Source organism: Octopus bimaculoides, chromosome 10 (assembly GCF_046866305.1).
Source record: "Octopus bimaculoides isolate indiv1 chromosome 10, ASM4686630v1, whole genome shotgun sequence".
Taxonomy (NCBI): domain Eukaryota; kingdom Metazoa; phylum Mollusca; class Cephalopoda; order Octopoda; family Octopodidae; genus Octopus; species Octopus bimaculoides.
The window spans coordinates 76,787,567-76,801,652 of NC_142937.1; the positions used below are offsets into that span (position 1 = coordinate 76,787,567).

The following is a 14,086-nucleotide window of genomic DNA, read 5'->3' on the forward strand; positions in this document are numbered from 1 at the left end:
TTACGTCTCCGAAATATAGCAGTTCGGTCCAAGAGTATGATAGAATAACAGTCCTTTTTAAAGAAAAAAATAAGAAGTGGTGTCGATTCCTTTCACTAGAATTCTTCAAGGGGTTAATCCATAATGGTGCAGTGTAATGACTGAAACATGTAAAATATATACATGTGTGTAATCAATTATCACCTTTAGCAAAATTCTTACAGCTTCGGAAAAAATTCCTTGTCGTGTTTGTTCGTGTCCTTAAGTCTCGCCAAAGTTCACTTTACTTTTCATCCATTCGCGATCAATAAAACAGAGTATCAGTCTTGGCTAGGTGATACTGATGGGCACCCACGTCACATTTTTTGAGGAGGACACGCATTTGTCCATTGCTTGTATATTGTGATTTGAAGTTTCATATCCCGAGAATAATGACGGACAATCGGAAGTTTCAAACATAACGTCTACAGTAGAATATCAGTGATGCATCTGAGAATCTCTAATGGCATTCTCAGTTGTCTGTATTGCATGATTGAGTTGAAGATGTGATAAGGGAGAATAGCACATTACATATTAATATTGAGAAGTAATGACATGTGTATCTTACAACGTTTTCAACTCCATCACACAATAGCGGATGCTTTGATCAGCAATGGAAATAAAGTTCAGTTAAGCCGCTCATAATCATTGATATCAGTAACTTATAAGACGTGGTTATTTCTGGATACGAAAAATCGAATCAAGATATGTACGCATATCTGTGTGTGTGTGTGTGTGTGTGTGTGTGTGTGTGTGTGTGTGTGTGTGTGTGTGTGTGTGTGTGTGTGTGTAGATACACACACACAAACACACAGATATAAATGGTAAAGGAAAGATGAAAGATGAAAGATACGAGAGTTTTTATTAATCACTACAAATGTTTCGACACATCTATTACCGATCCCTAACGGGTGGGGTACTTAATAACTGATTCAGGAGTATCCGACGGAGTATATATATATATATATATATATATATATATCATAAAGAAAATGGAGTGTTTGAACAGAGTATAATCAATTTCTTTGCATATTGTCAATTAAGCCTACATCCCTTTAAAGTGGCATCTCCTCACAAAAGCTCATAATATATATATATTAGTCATTTATTCTTTTATTTGTTTCAGTCATTTGACTGCGACCATGTTGAAGCACCGCCCTTAGTTGAACAAAACCTAGTACTTATTCTATCGACCTATTTTGTCGAACCGCTAGATTATGGGGACGTAAACACACCAACATCAGTTGTCAAGCGATGGTGGGGTGGGGTGGGGGGTTCAAACAGAGACACAAATATATATATGTGTGTGTGTGTGTGTGCGTGTGTGTGTGTGTGTGTGTGTGTCTGTCTGTGTGTGTGTGTACGTCAGGCGTCTTTCAGTTTCCGTCTACCAAATCCACTCACAAGGTTTGGGTCAGTCCGAGGCTAGGTAGAAGACACTTAACTAAGGTGCCATGCGGTGGGACTGAACTCGGAACCATGTTGTTGGTTAGCAAGCTACTTACCTATTTCTTTACTGCCCACAAGGGGCTACACACAGAGGGGACAAACAAGGACAGACAAACGGATTAAGTCGATTATATCGACCCCAGTGCGTAACTGGTACTTAATTTATCGACCCCGAAAGGATGAAGGGCAAAGTCGACCTCGGCGGAATTTGAACTCAGAACGCAGTGGCAGACGAAATACCGCGAAGCATTTCGCCCGGCGTGCTAACGTTTCTGCCAGCTCGCCGCCTTATCTGCCAGCTCGCCTACTTACCACGTACATATACACACACACACACACACACACACACACACACACACACACACACACACACACACACACACACACACACACACACACACACACACACACACACACACACACACACACACAACACACACACACAAATGCGTATATATAAACAAATATATCTATACTCATGCAAATATGTACATACATACAAGTATAAAAATTAACTGCGTTTTCAAGCTTATTATTTTTCCCCATACTTTCATATATACGTATTGGAAAAAGGACATGAGCGGATTGTGAAATAAAATCCAACCTGTCAGAAGAAGCTAAACATAAAGAAGGCTATGAAAAAGGTTACAAATTTACGGTCCAGGATGCATGATCGGAGCCCCATGGGTGAAATGTGTAAATGAATAACCGAATATATACATACACACACACACACACACACACACACGCACACACACACATATACATTCCCAGGATTACCCCCCAAAGACCGGCCATAACTATCTTTATTTAATTACTGTACTTGTCTATAACTTCGGATTTATGATTTATTAACGATCGATATATATATATATATATGGGAGAATTTACGAAAAAAACAGCAACAGACGAGGACATGTGGTGTAGACAACAAAAGGATGTATTAGTTTAACCCTCGGAAATATAGAAAGTCTTTAACGTTTCGAGCTACGCTCTTCAACAGAAAGAATACGGAGAAAACAAGGAGAAACACACGGAGAAAAAAAATTGAATGTTTGGTCAGCGATTAATCATGGCGACTCATATATGTATGTATGTATACACATACAGATAGATAGATAGATAGATAGATAGATAGATAGATAGATAGATAGATAGATAGATAGATAGATAGATAGATAGATTATCTTGTTTCAGTCAGCAGACTGGGACCATGCTGGGATACCATCTTGAAACATTTCAGTCGAATGAATTAACACTACTAGTATTTTTTTTTCAATCTTTGTCCTGATCCAACGTGATAGTAGTAGACACTTACTCAAGGTGCCACACAGTAGAACTGAAGCAGAATTCATGTGTTTGGGAAACGAACTTTGCCACAAACGCATGATTTGTTTTCAGACACCAAATCTTCAGTTTTTTTATCAACCATATTCATATAATGGGTTCAGAAACAGGAGCACTTCATAAATTCTGAAATTTTGGAAACATACTGATAAATAAAAAAACTAAAAATTAAAGTTGATATCTGACACGTCATATCGTGTTCCTGGATAGAGATGGAAAAAAATGTACTTTTAACAACGGAGCTATTTTTCATACAGAGTCAACAAATTTACGTGTCTAAAACTGTAACACGTATGTGCATGAATAGCTTCTACTAGGAGCAAAGCAAATCGCACCTTTTGTGGTAATTAACTTTTCATAAAAGTTCATTATACATCGGTATAATAGCCTTCATTTCTGGGATTTGGTGTAGCGTTATGCTTGTCCTAAAGTAAAATACAACCATACACAAATATGTCTGTCTATCAATCTTTATTTATCTATCTATCTATCTATCTATCTATCTATCTATCTATCTATCTATCTATCTATCTACCTATATCTATCTGTCTATTTATTTATCTATCTATATTTACATGTATATATTAGACATCATATATGCATCCACATATAAACACATATATATTATGTCATGTGTGTATGCATACACACACACACACACACACACACACACACACACACACACACACACATATGTGAAGGCGCGTGGTTTAGAGCTTAGAATCGTAAGATTGTGGTATCTCTTCTTGGACTGGTCGATGCGTTGTGTTCTAGAGCAAAACACTTCATTTCCTGTTACTCCATTTCTACCACCCGCCTTTTACTCTAAATTGGGTAATCTTTCAATGGGCTGGCTTTCGTACAGGGGTGGAGAGGGAGGAAATATATACGCTACAGAATTCAAGAAACCGAGCCAAAGAGTTTATAACTCGAGAACCACCTTGGATGCTTTTGATATATATACATACAGGGGCAGGCGTGGATTTGTGATAAGGAGCTTGCTTCCCGACCACATGGTTCAGGGTTCAGTCCCACTGCGTGGCACCTTGGGCAATTGTCTTCTCCTCTAGTCTCGGCCTGACAAATGTCTTGTGAGTGGATTTGGTAGACGAAAATTGAAAGAAGCCCGGTTGTACACACACACACACACATATATATATATATATATATATATATATATATATATATCATAGGCACAGGAGTGACTGTGTGGGAAGTAGCTTGCTTACCAACCACATGGCCCTGGGTTCAGTCCCACTGCGTGGTACCTTGGGCAAGTGTCTTCTACTATAGCCTCGGGCCGACCGAAGCCTTGTGAGTGGATTTGGTAGACGGAAACTGGAAGAAGCCCGTCGTATATATATATATATATATATATATATATATATATATATATATATATATATATATATATATATATAAATATATATATATATATATATATACATATATATGTTTGTCCCCCCAACATCGTTTGACAACCGATGCTGGTGTATTTACGTCCCCGTAACTTAGCGATTCGGCAAAAGAGGCCGATAGAATAAGTACTAGGCTTACAAAGAATAAGCTCTGGGGTCGATTTGCTCGACGAAAGGCGGTGCTCCAGCATGACTGAAACAAATAAATACATGTGTGTGTGTCTTTGCGCGCGCGCTCGTGCGTGCGTGTACGTGTGCGCGCGTGTGTGTGAGCGCGCGTGCATTTGCCTGTGTGTGTATGTGCGTGTGTGTGTGTGTCATTGTATTTGTATTTGTTCCCCCATCACCACTTGACAACCGGTGTTGGTGTGTTTACGTTCCCAAAATTTAGCGTTTCCGCAAGCAGACCGATGGAACAAGCGCTAGGTTTAAAATATATGTCCTGTGGTCGGTTTGTTCAAATGAAAACCCTTCAAGGTGGGGGTTCAGCGTGGCCACATTCAAATGACTGCAACAAGTAACGTTATAAAGGGACAGCAGCATACATATACGTAAATTACATATGTCTGGGGGCTGATGAACGTGTGGTTAAAGCGGTCTTGATTCCCATCCCGGCGGTGCGGTTGATCTTGCGCAAAACGCCCCATTTCACTCTACATCAGTCCACTCAGGTATAAATGGGTAACACTGCGAGGGAGTGTCCATTCCCATCAGGGATGAATAATATCATTGGAAAGTTACAATAGTACGCGGAAGCGCTTTGTGACCAGCAGTGCATAACATAAACCGATCGTCCGATCGTTATAATGATATATACAATGATATATATACGGATTGCCAGGGTCGGTAACATCGGATGAGGTGTATTACGATATTAATCCTTGTAGCTTGTGTTGTGGTTCAAATTGTACCAACATCCATGCTGCCTTTCTCTGCATCTGATTCGATATAAATATATATATTAGAAAAAATAATAAGGTACTCAGATATCTGGATGCTTTTTTTAGGCCTATTAATGATGCTATCGGCCTCTTTTACTGAACCGCTATGTTACGGGGACATAAACACGCCCACACATTTTGTCAAACACACACACATAGATACACACTCACACACACACATACACGCGCGCGTGCACGCACACACACACACACACACACACACTCACATATATATATATATATGTATGTATATATATATATATATATATATATATATATATATATATATATATATATATATATATATATATATATATATATATACGAAGGGCTTCTTTCAGTTTCCGTTTACTAAATCCAATCACAAGGCTTTGATCGGTAGGTGTCTTCTCGCAGCAAACACCTACCCAAAGTGCCACACAGTGGGACTGAACGCAGTATCCTGTGGTATGGAAGCAAGCTTCTTACCACACAGCCACTCCTGCGCCTATATATATATATATATAGTGCAGCATTGAAAGTTTAGCCGATCAAATCACTCCCCATCACCGATACGTATTTTCTTTGGTAATTATGTTATTGCACTCCTTACCTGAGCTACCAACTTAAAGAAACGTAAACAAACCCACACCAGTTCTCACGCTGTAGAAAGATATGTACAAAAATACATTCATACAAACACACGCACACACACACATAAATACATCTATGCGTGTGTATGTATGTATGTATGTATGTAAGTATGTGTGCATATGACGGATTCATCTCAGTTTCTGCCCACAACATTGACTCACAACGTATTTTCTGCGAGTAGCAATAGTAAAAACACTCGCCGAAGATGCCGCGCAGTGGAAATGAACCTCAGACTACATGATTGCAAAGAGCATTTCGTATGTATATATGTATGCATGTGTGTGTGTGTGTATATATATATATATATATATATATAAATATATATATATATATATATATATATATTTATATATATATATCAATATATATTCAGTCTCACTGCCTATCACCTTGGCCAAGTGCCTTCTACTATTACGCAGGAACTAGCAAATACATGTGAGTAGATTTGGAAAACAAAGTCTGAAACAAGCTTGATCTGAATATATATATATATATATATATATATATATATATATATATATATATATATATATATATATATATATATATATATATATATATATATATATATATATATATATATATATATATATATATATATATATATATATATATATATACGACGGGCTTCTGTCGTATGTATATATAGATCTATGTGTGTGTGTGTCTTTATGTCTTAATCGTTTTTACCTTGTTTACGTCCCCGTTACTTAGCAGCTCTGCAAAATAGGAACCTGATAGAATAAGTACCAAATTTTTTTTTTTTTAAATACTGAGGTCGTTTTGCTCGACCAAATCCTTTCATATGGTGCCCATGAAACAAGTAAAAGATAAAAATAATATGTATATATTTAATTTAAGATGTATTTTTTCTCATTGTAAGTTTACCAACATAATCTTCGTCAAAAGTGGTTCTGCTAGATACGAGCAAATATTCATACACTGCATTCAATTTCGAACCTTTGACTGCATATCTATAATCTTCAAAGTGGTATACAACCTTTTGTCACAATACTGTCACATTCCATTAATACTACACAGAACGCATCACGACAAAACGACCGAACGTGCACACATACACACATCGATGCAACCTTTCACTCTAAATACCAACTACAATGTACTACAATCACCACGGTTCATTTTTTTTCTTTTCTTTCTTTTTTATTTTTCTATCTTTACTTCTGCACCGTCTGCTCCAGTAGCAGACGACAGTGATGTGGTGGGAGCAGACGACACCGATGTAGTGGGGAACGTAAAGATGATGAGGAGAAAGACGCTTGTCTGGATGACTAATAATGTCTATCAATTCACTGAATGAATCGAAATGACTGACTACTGTGACTATAGCGACTACAGTGACTACTAGTGCTGCTTGCAAGTATTCAACACTAGCTCGGCTTGTCGTTGTCACAGAAGTTAAAACAAAGAGCACTAAAGCACTACTAAATATTAACTTAACGTACAAGATATTTATTTGCTTACTGGTTTAAGCATACATCATATGGTATTCTATATCTGGTATCGTGGTGGTGTTGGTGGTGGTAATACTATTCGTGCTGGTTGTGATAATGCACCTGCTGATGTTGGTGCTGGTGTTTTTATTCGCGTGACTTCGCAATCACATGGATGCGGGTTCAGTCCCACTGCGTGGCACCTTGGACAGGTGACTTCAACTAGTAGATTTGGTAGACGGAAACTGTAAGAAGCCCGTTGTGCATGTGTGCATTAATCCTTTCCTTCCTTGGCTTTCGCCAAGCAACGCACGCACCACTTTGTCTCTCTCAGGTTCGTGCCTCATCGCGTTCATACACATAATTTTTCTCGTCTGGCCGTAAAGCCTTTTCTGTTTGTTTTCCTGTCTTGTCTTTTGTCCGCCACTACATTCCTCCATGGCTAGATTTAATTTGCGTATACAAATTTAATCTGCGATCCATGGGACGAGCCGTTTTAACGATGCGTCCTGCCCAAGCTCGTCGAAACGCCGGTGTTAAAACGTGGGTAGCTGATGAAGTAGAATGTTCTCTATGTGGCTCGTGTGTTCTCGTCTACGTTTGTTTGCAATGTCCTGTACCCAGATATGCACCTATACATACAGGTGGATGTCGGTATGCATATACCTGTACGTATACATGCATATACTCATTTACTATTTATATATATATATATATATATATATATATATATATATATATATATATATATACACACAAATATATGTATGTATGTATATATGTGCGTGTGTGTGCTTCTGTTTGTCCCCCCCTCCCCGCCTCGCTTAACAGTCGATGCTAGTGTGGTTATGTTTCTTATTTCTTTACTGACCACAAGGGGCTACACACAGAGGGGACAAACAAGGACAGACAAACGGATTAAGTCGATTATATCGAACCGCAGTGCGTAACTGGTACTTATTTAATCGATCCCGAAAGGATGAAAGGTAAAATCGACCTCGGCGGAATTTGAACTCAGAACGTAACGGCAGACGAAATACCGCTGAGCATTTCGCCCGGCATGCTAACGTTTCTGCCAGCTCGCCGCCTTTTAGTGTGGTTATGTTTCTGTAACTTAACGGTTCGGCAAAACAGACTGATAGAATAAGCACTAAACTTACAAAAAATAAGTCCTGGTGTTCGATTCCTTCAACTAACACTCAAGGCGGTTCTCTAGCATCGCCGTTGTCAAATGACTGAAATAAGTAAAAGAATATATATATATATATATATATATATATATATATATATATATATATATATATATATATATATATATATATATATATATATATATATATATATATATATATATATATATATATATATATATATATATATATATATATGTATATGTCTCAATGTACGGCATATATATATATATGTCTCAATGTACGGCACATATATAAAATTACATACATATATTTGCATACCCACAATTATATGCCTTTATACACAGCACTGGTGCCAAGTTGTTTCTCCCTTTGCTTTTCTCTTGAATAATATTGGAGGCATAGAGAGGTGGAGCTGGCATGCACGGCCGACTGCTGGTCTTCCATAAAACAACCTTGCCTGGACTAGTACCTCGGAGGGGAACTTTCTAAGTGCAACCCCATGATCATTCATGACCGAAGGGAGCCTTTAACCTTTTACAATTTCTGTGTGTGTGTGTGTGTGTGTGTCGAAGGGTGATAGGTACATATAAACATGCATACTTATCTATACGTATATCTATCTGGTTACGCATACTCACGCACATAAGCCCACGTAATTACGTACACATATACATATATATAGATATGATTCTGAGCACACACACATATACACACACATACATAGATAAATATACACACACACACACACACACATATGTGTGTATATCAAAGAAAATGCATGTTTATACGCACATATATATATATATATATGTGTATGTATGGATGGAAAGATAAGTAAATGAATAAGTATATATGTTGTTTTATGTATGTATGTACGTATGCATGTATTCATGCATGTATGTATGTATGTATGTATGTATGTATGTATGCGTGTATAGGCAGCTCCCAAGTGATAGAGTCCTCAGAGCGCCGAAAAAATTGCTTTGCACAGCGCCGAATAAACTGTTGTAGCAGGTTGCGGTTTTAGATAATATCCTATCTTCTCGTCAGTAGACCTATATATAACCTATCAGTACTGTATTGGGATCGATTCTATCCTTTCCTTCAAGTCTTCTATCTGTATGTTTGTCACTCTTCTGTCATAAAGAAATCATCTTTGGTTAGACATGTAGAAGGTGGACTTTGTCAGGTATGAGTGCATGCAAGGCACGTCGAGCTAGCAGAATCGTTAGTAAGGCGGGAAAATTTCTTAGCGCTATTTCGTCCTTCTTTACGTTCTGAGTTCAAATTCCACTGCAGTCAGTTTTGCTTTTAATCATTTCGGGTTCGATAAAATCCGTACCAATTGAACACTGGGTTTGATGTAATCGACTTACCACTCCCCCCGAAATTCCTGGCCCTGTGCCAAAATTTGAAACCAGCATATAGCAGTCAAATGAAATATGGTGGATGAAAAGTGTAAATATAGTAGAAAGATATATCTAAAGTATATACTGTTTATATTTTTCTTGCTCTAGTCACTGGACTGCGACCATGCACGGGCACCGCACTGAAAGGTATGGTCAAAGAAATCGACCACAGTTCTCATGTTAAGTCTGGTATCTATCTATTTTATCGGTCTCTTCTGCCGAGTCGTTAAGTTACGGTGACGTAAAACAAAATCAAAAAAAGTTCTCAAGCAATGATGATGGAACAAAAACAAAATCAAGCCACTACCACCATCACCATATACATGTATATATATATATATATATATATATATATATATATATATATATATATATATATATATATATATATTTAAAAAAAAGGGTTTTCGCACAGTTTTGATTAAATTCACTCAGAAGGCAACTGGTCAATCTGGGGCATTGGTCAGTCTGAGGCTAAAGTAGAAGGAACTAGCCCAAGATTTCAAAGAGTGAAGCTGAACCCGGAACCACGTAGTTGCAAAGCGAGTCTCAACCAAATGGACCTGTACGTATGTTTCTTCGTCTATATTCATTTTTCTATCTTTTCCTTTCCTGCTTCAAATCTCAGTGGACAGTGGTCAGCTGGATCATAGTTTTCAATAATAACGTGCCGGGATTTATTCTAGCCTCGTAGTTACTTTCTCGCATGACTAAAGTGTCTACGTTACATTTATATATATATATATATATATATAATATATATATATATATATATATAAATGACACGAACTCATTTATAGACAAACACACATGCATGCATGCATACATGTATAAATATACTTCATTTTTTACACAGGCTTACTGTTGAGTATAATTACTCTATACACTATGCCCTGAAATTTAGGGCACGTGGTAGCGAAGCAACGTTCTTAACTTCACCGCCATACTTTTGTTTTCTGGATTCTAACGTTGACGACAGGGCTACCATGTCTATCTGTCCTTTTCTGCGAACCGTTTCCGTTAACACCTCACTTTTATTTATACATACACACGCTTACAAACACACACAGACACACATCTATATATATATATATATATATATATATATATATATATATATATATATATATATATATATATATATATATATATATATACACAAACACACACACACACATGTTGGATTCTCCCATCGAAGACGATGTATGAGCGTTCAGCTTTTACCGAACGACCTGCACAAATGATTTGTTTATAATGATCAAATGGTCGTGCCCCACATTAGCTTGTTCTCTCCATTAAATCGACGTTGTCTGAACAAGTGCACTGAGTACTATGGGCCAAGTGTCGAAGTAATCGCAGGACAACGCGAGAATAAGTGTCTTGCTCAAGAACACAACGCACTACCAGGAATTGAAATCACGATCTAGTGATCGTGAGTGCAACACTCTAACCACTAGGCCATGCGCCCTTACTATATATGAGAACATTTAATAAACAAACTTTACTTTCTTGTCTCTATATGTATATATATCATATTCGTCCATCGGAGCGACGAGGACCAACTTGTCATGCTTAGGATGACTGACGACTAGCGCGGTGACCGTCAACTTCAATTTCTCATCTTCAATTCAGTAGTAAGACCAGGCCAAGGCCTTTGTAGATGGAGAAAAAATGAAGTGGATGAACAAGAAGTCTCACTTGCTAAACTTTGTTCTCCACTAGGCATTGCTGCAGCCACGCTCCCCTGATTTGTACGATGAAGTTTTCTACCACAGAGTTCGCCGTACCCAGTCTTCGCACATGTAAGTAGACAAGCCCTAACAATCCATTAGTGGGATTCTGACAAGTGTCCCTACTCCGGTTTCTTGTAGACTAGGAAGCAATAGTAGCTACCAGGTTGTTCCGCAGTCCTCAAAATAGCAGAACACCCGAAACAACCCTACTACCGGATGCAGTTTAAAGCGTTCCAAGTACCCGGTATAAAAATTAGATGCAATACGCCACTGTACTAGACAGTGGGAATAGTATGCCCTTGTTACATGCTTTTTCTTAATTTAAACTGATGCCTTCTATTTCTGCTTATGAATATAAATATATATATATATATACACACACACATACATGCATATATATATATATATATATATATATATATATATATATATATATATATATATACGTATACATACATACATGTAGTAGTAGTAGTAGTAGTAGTAGTAGTAGTAGTAGTAGTAGTAGTAGTAGTAGTAGGCATTCGTCGGTCTCGTGAGGCCATGGATCTGCGCTCGAAGAAATCGTGTCAACTGCTGATGGTGGTGCAGCATCTGTTATGTCTGTACAAGTCCACACGGGAATAGCAGTCACGTATACAGCGACTGACAATCTCATTTTTCCTTCATATATAGGGAAACTTAAAACAATATGCAGCGTGTCTGTTTCAAGATTGATGAGCCTAATTTGAGCGTTTGCTAAAATTTCTTTACCGTACCTCTTCAGATGCTCTACGTTCTCAGTCCAAATCTCGCCAAGGTCAACTGAGTGTTTAATTTTTTTTTTTTAAACTTATGTAAGAATAAATGGGCCAATCCAAGGCGTTGTGTTGGTGGGCCTTTTAGAGAGTTGAATAGACGCCTTACGTTATTTCAGTGGTTCTCGACCATATTTTGCCGATTCTTTCTTTATTTTATTGGACACCACCGCCATGTTAAAATATCATTATATTTTTATAATTAAATATTATAGAGAATAGTATATGTCTACGGCCATATCACGTTGAAAGCACCGGTTCTCGTCCGATCACCGAGGTTAAGCAACGTCGAGCCTAGTGAGTACTTAGATGGGTCACCGCTTGGGAAACCTAGGTGCTGTAAGCGTCACACTTTGACCGATAGAATAAGTACTAGGCTTACAAAGAATAAGTCCTGGGGTCGAGTTGATCGACTAAAGGCGGTGCTCCAGCATGCCCGCAGTCAAATGACTGAAACAGTTAAAAGAGTATATAAATTATTAAAGCATTTTGTATATTGTAGAGGTATAAACAATTTATTGTTCATAAACTTCAATAATAAAATTTTATATAGACCCACCCAAGGCTCATATGGGCCACGGTTGAGAACCACTGTGGCTGATTTTGTTCTAATAATTATGTCTGTGACAACACTGTGATACTGAATAAGCACTGCAGGTGTGGAGTAGAAAAGGAGACTTACATGAATGAGCCAAAAAACTTTGCCCAGGCCACCGTATACAAGTGCAAAGAACGGTCAACCGTAGCCATTATAACGGCTTCTTATATAACAAACAGGTCTGGATCACATAGCTCTAGATATTACTATGCCTGTAAAAAAGAAAAAAAAAAGAAATTAAACAGAATGGTGGTCCAACTGAAAGTGAGTCGATCACAAAGAAAGGACCGTCATGGCGGATTTCGAACTACAAATACAAAAATTAAAACAAAACAAAGAAACAATTGGAGCGACTACTACAATTACTACTATTAGTGCTGCTACTACTGCTGCTGCTGCTGATGCTGCTGTTGCGATTCTAACAACAACAACAATTTAGTTGGGGTAACACCACTAACACGACTAAAATAACCAAACAAACAACAATGACTGCAACAACACCAGCAGCAACCGAGACAACATCATCGACCGACACCAACAACAGTAACAACAACAAACATCAACAACCAACAACAACAAACGACAACAATAAACCATGGTAAACAAAGTAAATAATACCGGAATAGCAAAACAGTTTTTATTGATTATAATGTACACTTATAGACTGTGTCTAGTGATGATGAGGATGATGATGATGATGATGATGATGATGATGATGATGAGGATGATGATGATGATGACGACGACGACGACGACGATGATGATGATGATGATTATGATGATGGTGATGGTGGTGGTGGTGGTGGTGGTGATGATGATGATGATGATGATGGTGATGGTGGTGCTGGTGGTGGTGGTGGTGATGATGATGATGATGATGATGATGATCATGATGATGATCATCATCATCATGATCACGAAGAAGAAGAAGAAGAAGAAGAAGGTGATGAGGATGATGATGATGACGACGACGGCGATGAAGCTCACGGTGTATGATGACGGTGTATGATGTTGATGATGATGATGATGATGATGATGATGATGATGATGATGATGATGATGATGATGATGATGATAACTATAAATAGTAGTAAAAATACATGAAAGTAAAAATAAAATCTGATTTAAAACATAA

At 37.7% G+C, this 14,086-nt stretch overlaps 1 non-coding gene across 1 annotated transcript; it reads left to right on the forward strand.

Annotated features, from left to right (window-relative positions):
• The first annotated feature begins 12,580 nt into the window (after positions 1–12,580).
• On the forward strand, positions 12,581–12,699 carry LOC128248953 (5S ribosomal RNA). The gene has a single exon (XR_008265103.1). It is a non-coding gene; the product is annotated as a 5S ribosomal RNA (ribosomal RNA).
• Positions 12,700–14,086: the final 1,387 nt, after the last annotated feature.